This window comes from Parasteatoda tepidariorum, chromosome 3, assembly GCF_043381705.1.
Source record: "Parasteatoda tepidariorum isolate YZ-2023 chromosome 3, CAS_Ptep_4.0, whole genome shotgun sequence".
Taxonomy (NCBI): Eukaryota; Metazoa; Arthropoda; class Arachnida; order Araneae; family Theridiidae; genus Parasteatoda; species Parasteatoda tepidariorum.
Genome location: NC_092206.1, coordinates 101,087,833 through 101,097,096, shown reverse-complemented (window position 1 = coordinate 101,097,096; position 9,264 = coordinate 101,087,833). Strand labels below are relative to the sequence as shown.

Here is a 9,264-nt window from a genome sequence, read left to right as displayed (position 1 = left end):
TATGTAAGAGTGTTCCCTCAAACTAAATTATTATTTTCCTTTCTCCAACTGATTTTTCACAAGAAATTTAAAATAATCAAAGTGACCCCGATTCATGGTAACAAAAATTATTTTTGTAATGATTATAAGGAATTCTTGGATTCTTCCGTTCGTTTGAAAGTGTGTAAAAATAGTCGAAAGAAATTTTATTCCATCAAGTTTTAAACATGTTTCTCTCTTTCTGCGCACTCAGAGATATTTCGTCGTTACTTTGAGAGGTATACATTGCGTAATCACGTTACATCAAGGTTACATAAATATCCTTATTTATTGGTTCTCATTGCCTTTAACAGTTAAATGAATCAAATGGATTGTGATGTTTTATTTCTCATCATTCTCGCTTTTTAATGGGTCTTTAAACCTCGTTCACTGAATGTTTCGTTGTTGTTCATTTTTACTTCTTTTTTTTAACGATTGGAAAGTAACTTTGAAAAAGCGAGAGTTGAAATAATAAAAAAAATTATTTCACTTTTTGGATTAGTTGAATAAGTGGTAAGTACTGTTTTAATCTCTCTTTTTTGCCCAAAGATTTCTGTATTTGTAATGAACACAATTTAGGGACTTTCGGTCAGTGGCCCGGGGGATGTCTCCGTTTAATTTGCATTAATGACAATCGCCGAGGCACCAAAGGAATTTTAGACTTGCAATTTTTTTAATTTTTTTTTTAAATGTAGAGGTTATCTCGAGGATGTAACTACAAATTGTGTAATTTAAGAGGCATAATTAATTGTATAATTTAGGATAATTTAGGAAATTAAAGTCGTGCTCTGTTCATTCTTTCGATTTATAATATAGCGAGATAAACAACAGAATTGGAATACGCACAAAGACGAGTGATTTAAACAAGTGTGTATATTTATATTTACCTTTGAAATTAATAGAATGCCAAATTTAAGAAGACAATTTTCATCCGTTCATTTCAACTTAGTTTTTTTTTATTATTTCGGACACTCAATTTATCTTTTATTATTATTGGACACTCAAGCTCAATAAAATGCAAATAAAAGTTTGAAAATATAAACAATTAATTGCGTTTTGTTTATAAATTAATAGTTTGCGATTTTAAAATTTGATTTATTCTTTATATACATTTTAAATTTAATCAGTTTATTAGCTGTTTTTTATTCATAAAAATTAAATAGTGAAAAAATCTCATTAGCATGTGGGAAGATTTTTAAGTATGAATAGCATTTTTGTTTAATACCACTAAGCAAGTATCCTTATTTTTATTTTAATAAAAATACGATCAAAGCATTATATATGGAATATTATTAATTATGAAATTTTCATACAATTGTTAAAGAAAAGTCTTATATTATTACTATTATCTACAAGCAAGTTAGATTTAAAAAAAAATACTGCTTCTACGAAATACAATGAAAACAATAAGAATTTTCTGATAAAAAAAAAACATTTTGAAAAGCACACCATTTAACATGATGTCAAACTATCTCAATTGTTTCTTGTTCCCAAATTTATGTACCACAAGTCAAAAGTCTTGTTTTACAGATTTTCTAAATGATACTTATTTAAAGTCAATTTTAATTCAAAAGGCTGCTGCAAATTTTTAAAACTTGTGAAATTTGAAACGATTTTCTTAAAAGTTATTTTGACTTATAATTTTTAAAGAAACTGTAAAAGTACTTTAATCGTGCATGTAAATAAGTTGTTTAACTTTTAATCATCGATAAATGCTTTGTGTGATGAAATTGAATATTTTGTTTGGTTTCAATTGATTTTCATCATCTCCTTGCAATTTCATTTTTCCACAATCAGCATTATACATTAGTTTTCAGCTTTGAAACAAGAATAAAAAGAATTTAGTTTTCTCTTTTAATCATTTTCAGCAATATTTTTATTTGAATAAAAAGTGCATTAACTTAATTGTATTTCAAAAAATGGAATTTTAAAAATTAGTAAATAAAAATAATGAAAACAGTGTTTCAAATAATAAAAACAGTATTTGATTAATAAAAAAGAGTATTTTAAAATTACCAGTTTGCCACCACTTCTTAATTTTTGGTAATACATACAATGTATGCATATATATGCATACATATGAATCTGTTCAATATATATGCATATTCAATGTGTATATGTACAATACACGCATGTACATAAGCACTCTAAATGTATATATAATGTTTGGATGACATATGTGCTATGTATACATGCTCCATGTAAGCTTATACATTTGAACATTATATGTACATCAAATGAATTTATTTACAGATGCACAATATATGTATATCCAATGCATTTTTATACATGCGTGCAATATGTTTTGTACATGTGTACAATATGCACGCTCAAAAACTGTATGTACGAATGAAGTGAAATTTCAGTATATCCAATGAAAATATGCTCATATGAACAATATATGTATTCACATTCTATGTATATCTCTACAATATGAGAATGCGCATATTTATTATATATGTGCATGTAAGGTACATGTATATGCATATACACATGCAATGTTTGCTTACACATACATACATTGCACGGACCCATGTACATACGTACTTATATTGTGTGTGTATAACTACGCACCTTATTTGCATGTACATACACACGAATGCGTATACATCATATGCGGATACATGCGTGTGTACATACTTACGTAAAATAGATTACATTCAATTCATGTATGTTCATACATGTGTAAAATATACGTGATACAATTTATGTATGTACTTTTATACATAGTGCAGACAATGTAAGCATGTTCGTACAAGCAATGGCAAGTACATTTTGTTTATACTAACACGAACATGGTATATTAACACAAACATAAAGAGCACACAAATATGTGCATACAATATATACATTCATTGTATTTACATGCACTCTTACAAGTCTATATTGTTCTCACATACATAAATTTTAGGCATGCATTTACATATCCATTTTCATTGCATACGCGCTTACGTTTGTGGTACGTAAATACGTACAAAATGTAGCATTGTACTATATATTGTACAATCTGTATTGTATAACATAATCATACATACAATTTGCAATCATATTTACTTGTAATCACATTACATGTGATCATATATTTCGATTACTTGTGATCATGATTACAATAGTAAACAAAATCACTCAAATTTGTAATGAATACTACAAGTAACTGATTACTAGAATTGTTGTAATCACGATTACAGCGGTGATCAAAATTAGGATGTATTAAAATTCGATATTATGATCATATTAAAGAGAAAGTTTACTAATGCAACTTTTATTCGATAAATTGCGAAACTATTTGTCAGTAAGACTATGTTTTTAAAAATAATTTTGAATTTAAAAAAAGAGCAACTAAAAGCTACAAATATGAAAATATAAGCAAAATAAATTGAATTATACAAATTTGTATAAAATAAATATTATTGAAGTAAAAATAAGTATAAATAAGATAATATTTGAGCATAATATATATTATGCTCTTATAAGGCATATAAGGTTATCTAATAAAACAGATTAAAAGAAAAAATAAACTATTTCAGCTTTTTTTCTATATATATTACGAGATTGTTTGTAAGACGATGTTTTTGAACAGAAACCGAAAATTCAAAAATAGTGCAGTTAAAAAAACTATTGCAACAAATATAAATTAATTGGCAAATATAAATTTTTATTTTTATTTAATTGCTAAATTATTCAGTTTAAAAAATCATTAAAAAAATCCATAAAAGTAAAAACTCTAATTTAAATTAATAAGTGTTTAATTCATTATACTTTTTTTTGTTAAAATTTATCAAGTTTTTGAAAGCAGTTAACCTTTATTTTAAAGCGATAAGGCTCAAGAATATTCTAATATACAGATTTCAAAAAATAAACTCAGAATACCAATATTAGCCTTTAATTACATATTTATGTAATTATTCAGCTGAAAGAAATATTTTCGCAAATAATAATCCTTCTTACTTTTGATAAAGTGAACAAAAGCAGTGAGTGCGAGTTGCTTGTTACGTATTATTCGAAAAAAGGAAAGCAAATCGTTTCCCACATTAAGCGGTTATCCAACACGTATCATCGAGTATGTCCTAAATTATACAGCTTGTGGTTACGAGTCCGTCGTGGCTATGAGTTACACTAACACCTCCTAAAAGAAAGTAGGCTTGTTTACCATAATCGAGGAATCCATTACTTCTTGTCGTTTTTATTTGCTCCCTCTGCGCAGTTTAGTAACCCAAGCGCAGTATTTATGTTCGTTACGTCTGACTTCAAAGTTGAGTTGTTGGAAGGTTTTCTCTCGTCTTGGAGGTGCATTCTTGGACCCATTTTTTTCTCCTCTTTATTTATGTTCATGTCGACGTGGAAACCGATACGGAAATGTTCCCATGGTCTGCGAGAAACTAAAACAAATCACCAAAGATAGAACCAACTCAAAATGTGTAACTCGTAGACAACCCTAGGGCAAACCTCTACATACTTTTCGTAATTTTTGAAATCCTATTATCGTGATTTTAGTTTGACGAACAGGTACCGATATGATGAAAAAAAAGTAGTTATACTAAAACGTGCATTGGATCCAGTTATGAAATTCAATTGCCACCTCTCAAAAATTGTCAATTTGGCTAAAAATCGAATAAAAAGAATGTTTATTTGATTATCACGAGCAAGCATTTTTCAATTGAATATTGGTATGAAAATAAAATCCCTGAGCATTCACACATTTCTGTATAATTTCAGGAAAATATTAAGAATATCAAACTGATTTGTAATTATCTACTCTTTATGATAAAAGGTACTTTATTTAAAATCACATTTTATAGCAATTAAGTTTCAAAAATTAGATTTTTAAAAAATATTGTAACGCCGTGTAAAAACCGTTGTACTAGATATCAATGCCTCACGCGCACAAGCGTCTGATGGCAAGGATAGTGATTATTCATTTAGAAATATCGATTTTTTAATAGTTTCAATTACTTTCCGTGCTTTTTTCATTAGTTCGGTTAAACATATGCTCAAAAACGTTCAAATGAGATTCATGAAGTCAGATAACTAATAGCTTAAATATTTGTCATAATACTTATACGAATCTTGTTTATAGATTAGTCTGAATAATTATCATAAAACCAAAATTTTTTTTTCTTTTTTGATGTGAGCTTTTAACTAACCGAAGTCGAGTCAATTTCTTTAAAAAGAAAATTGCAGCCCCAAGCTAAGCATTCGTTCTCTTTAAAACAATTATTCTTTTGTTCATCGGCCTGTCTCAAGATTCTAATTAAAAAAAAAAAAGATCGTTAGTGAACTTGTTATTCTGAAAAAACGGTCGTAATGCGTGTTAAAAAAAATGGGACATATCTCAAAATGCGTGTTTAAGAAAGTATGAGCTCAATTATTTTTTTTTCAAACTTCTCTTATAAGAATTTCTCTTTGTTTTAAATAAAAAATTTATGAATGGATCCAAATACACGTTCATAACATGATGTCTATTTGTCTAAACCACTTATGTTTGCACATTTTTTATTATTTAGCTTATTTAGTTTGTAAACTTTCGTTGTTAATGCATTTTATTAAAAATCTTCTTCGAAAAAAATTTAATGTCAAAAGTTGCTTTAGAAGGTTGTCACGGGACTTTTAATAGCAGTATTAAATTTACACTATAGAATTTAAGATTTTTTTAAATAACTTTATCACTTAGTGTTCTTAATACGGAGGGAAGACTGAGAAGTAATATCTGTATACTCCATCTTGAAACTTTGAACGTAATGATGATGTTATGTGCTTAAAAAATTATGCACAAAATTCCTCGTTTAGTTGTTAAATTTGGGATAATTAATAAAAACGAAAGTTTTTTGTTGCTTTGTCTATTAACACGCATTTCGCATTGCTCGCATTTCTGTCTTAAACACGCATTTCTAGTTCTGTCCAGAATATAAAGCCATCCGAGGCTTAGAGCAACTCAATATTTTATAGCAGCTGCTTTAAGTTCATTTTTATTTTATAATGATAGCGTCAGTTCAAGGCTTTCGATGACATCCTGATATCAATGTTAAAGTTAACTACAATACGTCATAAAATGGACCCAAAGATAAAACTCTGATACTTCGTTAAAAATTAAAGGTCGTTTTGATTAGAGCCTTCAATATGTGATTACTCTTGAAAGGTTTTGCTCAGTCAAAAAATAAAATTGCTCAAAACAGATATTAATGTTAACACTTTTTTTTATCAGCTATTGTAAAGTTTGTGCAGAACAGTGTAGTGCTTCAATGCAAAAATATTTGTGTCTAAAATTAAGGCCCCCTTTTTTTAGAGAAAAAAAAATTTAAAATCTTTTTATTTCTTTTTTTCTTAATGATTTTATGTTCAAGGGTATGAATGAATCGTAATACTCAAATCAATTTATATATTTTCTCATTCAAACACTATTTCAATGAAAGTTCGGGAAAATTTCCCTATTGGTATCAACGGCAAAATACTCACCAAGTTTTGGCGATTTTCGGGTAGCGACACTTGACAAACTAAAAAATAGTGTATGGGGGCCGTTCGAAAAGTATGTACACGAAAAGGGAGAACTTTTAACCCCCTCCCTCCCATTCGTACATTACCGTACATAAGGTCTTACTCCCCACCTTAGAGTGCGTACATTTTATTAGTCTACCCCCCTTTTTCATAAAAATTTAAATAATTATGTTTTAAATAAAATTAAATATTTATTTAAAATAATTTATTCATTTAAATTATTTAAATAATAACACCCAACTTTATCTTTGAATTAATAAATAAAACAATCTTATCTGATCAACATAATAATTTCCTACAATCAATACAATTAATCAACAGTATTTTCCCAAGGACATTCCAAATGCTTCTCGAGAGACACCAATTCAGCGTTACTCTTGTCTGCCACTGATGAAACATATAGATTATCTTCATCAACGAGATCATCTTCGATCCACTCTGCATCCTCTTCGTTTTCCTGGTTTCGAAGGATAACCAAAAGTTCTTTCTGTCGACAAGCTGCTACACGAACTGGTCTTACTTTGTTGATTTGCAAAGAAGATTTGCATATTTTCTTGTGATCTTTCAAACAAGTTAAAGATGCAAAATATGCACCACAAGTAGGAGAAATTTTGCGATTAATATCACCTTCCACCGATGGCATTGTATGGTATTTCTGTGATGAAGTTCAAACCTATTTTTTGATTAACAACAGCTTTTGCAATTGGCTCCAACGTTTGAGATAAAAATAATAATCGAAAAGTTCCTCGTGGTTGATTAATATCAAGTCCATCATTAGTTTGTGCTATGGGCACAGGCGCTGATAAAAATCTGTTAGGCACAAGCTTAAGAATTGAACTCCGAAATTTAGAACAGCAGGATTCATCGTTACACTTAACGATTTGCAGTAGATATTGGCTGCTTCTCACGTGCTTAGCTTGCCAAGTCAGATCTTTTTCTCGAATTTGTGAAGAACACAGTTCTGAGTTTTCCGGGTGAATGTATTCACTCATAACAGGAAACTTGTCAATTTCGGCATCGGACCATATTTCCGCTAATACCTTTCCTGCTTCTGCGAAATGTTTCTCCTCGAGAACTTTATCAATCGTTTCACCTCCATTGTTTAGATGACTACCAAAATGATCGTGAGGAAGAATCACGCCACTCTACTCATGCGTCTTTCGACTCGATTGTACGCGCTTCTTCCACGAGCAATACTAGCTATAAATAATGCGTCGAGGTTCTTCGTTATGAAATGATGGATAGCAGTTTGGATGACTTTAATGTACCGTGGGTTTTCATCGGAACCTCCGTCTACAGTGAAGATCCCCACAGGTTTGACTGAATCATCATTTCGTTTTAAAGATCCAGTAAAAACAGGCAATTCGAAAATATGCTCAATATCTGCTGCATGCGAATAGGCAGTCGATGATGAATTCTTAGCAGATCTTATAGTTACATAAGTCGGTCCCGAGTATGCAAGTATTTTGCGAGACAACTTTTTTTGAGAACTGATTTACTCATTCTAACAAGTGGTCGCCGTGTGAAAAAAAATACAAGAACAAACATATGTATAATACATGTGTAGGAAAATGTCAAATTTAAATTTGGTGTATGCTTATAATGTACGTACTTTGTATAATACCTCCCCCCTCCCCATCGTGCAAAAACAGTATAAAATAGCAAATACCCCCCCCCCTTCGGGATGTACGTACTTTTTGAACGGCCCCATGTGACAGAAAGGGACCAACTCGAAAGGTATAACTCACCGTCAACCTCGGGCAAACCACTATAGGTTTCTTTTTATTATTAATTTTAGGAAGTTAAAAAACTGTTTAGAGCATGGATGTAGGCATAACCAAATACGGAAATATCTCCGAATGTTCAAAATTACAAAAAGAGTGAACCTAAGAAAGTCATTTTACGTAGCAGCCCATGGTGGGGCCGATGGATCATGAAAACTCAAGATCTACAGTTTCGTGACATACGGAAATGTGAAGCCTTAACTTCCATTGTATCTAATGAGTGATTAGTATCAATATTTTTAAATTTTCATGATAACGATCAATAAAATATATTTTCCTAACATATCTTGAGTACAATAAACATCAACCCACGATAAAAGTAAAAAGATGTCCATAAATGTCAGTACATGATTCATATCAAGCACTATCGACAATCAAAATAGAATAAATATCGATTCATGTTATTAGAATTATGATTATTAGAAGCGTTATAAAAAATTAATTTTTTTCCTTATTTAATCAAAGAAAAGTATAAAAACAATGCAAATTTTTTTAATAATCGGGAAAAAATTTATTTCCTTATGAATAACTGAAAGAAACTGTAAAAAAAGGGGATGAAACGTCAAAATAGAAGAAAAAAAACAATACAAATGCTTAAAAGTATTGTAAGAATCGCTAGCATGTTCATTTAAAATAGCATTAAAAATTGTAATCATGTTATTTAAACATAGTTTTTTTTACTATTGTAAAGCTAAGTTTTACTGTACAGTCGGCAAAAAAAAAAAGATATCACCCTGAATAATTTTCGTTCTAATGATCGGATTTTCACGAACTAAGTGTTAATCTTAATGGTTCCTGGGGGTGACCTCAAATATGCTAATTAATTAGTGCTAACTATTAATTAAGTTACGAAATCAGACACAAAAACGTACTTTCTCTGAATAAACATATATTTTTTCTTACATATTTGGATTCTTAACCTTTGAATTAGTGGGGGTAGACAAAATTTTAAAAAAATTGGGTGGTAAAT

General features: G+C 29.6%; 1 protein-coding gene across 1 annotated transcript in view; it reads left to right on the top strand.

Moving 5' to 3' along the window:
- The first annotated feature begins 229 nt into the window (after nucleotides 1-229).
- LOC107443487 (cytochrome P450 2J2) overlaps nucleotides 230-9,264 on the top strand; it is a 43,720-nt gene continuing 34,685 nt past the window's right edge. The window contains exon 1 of the mRNA XM_043050097.2: nucleotides 230-531. The gene's annotated coding sequence lies outside the window, so the exon portion shown is untranslated. The remainder of the gene's footprint in view (nucleotides 532-9,264) is intronic.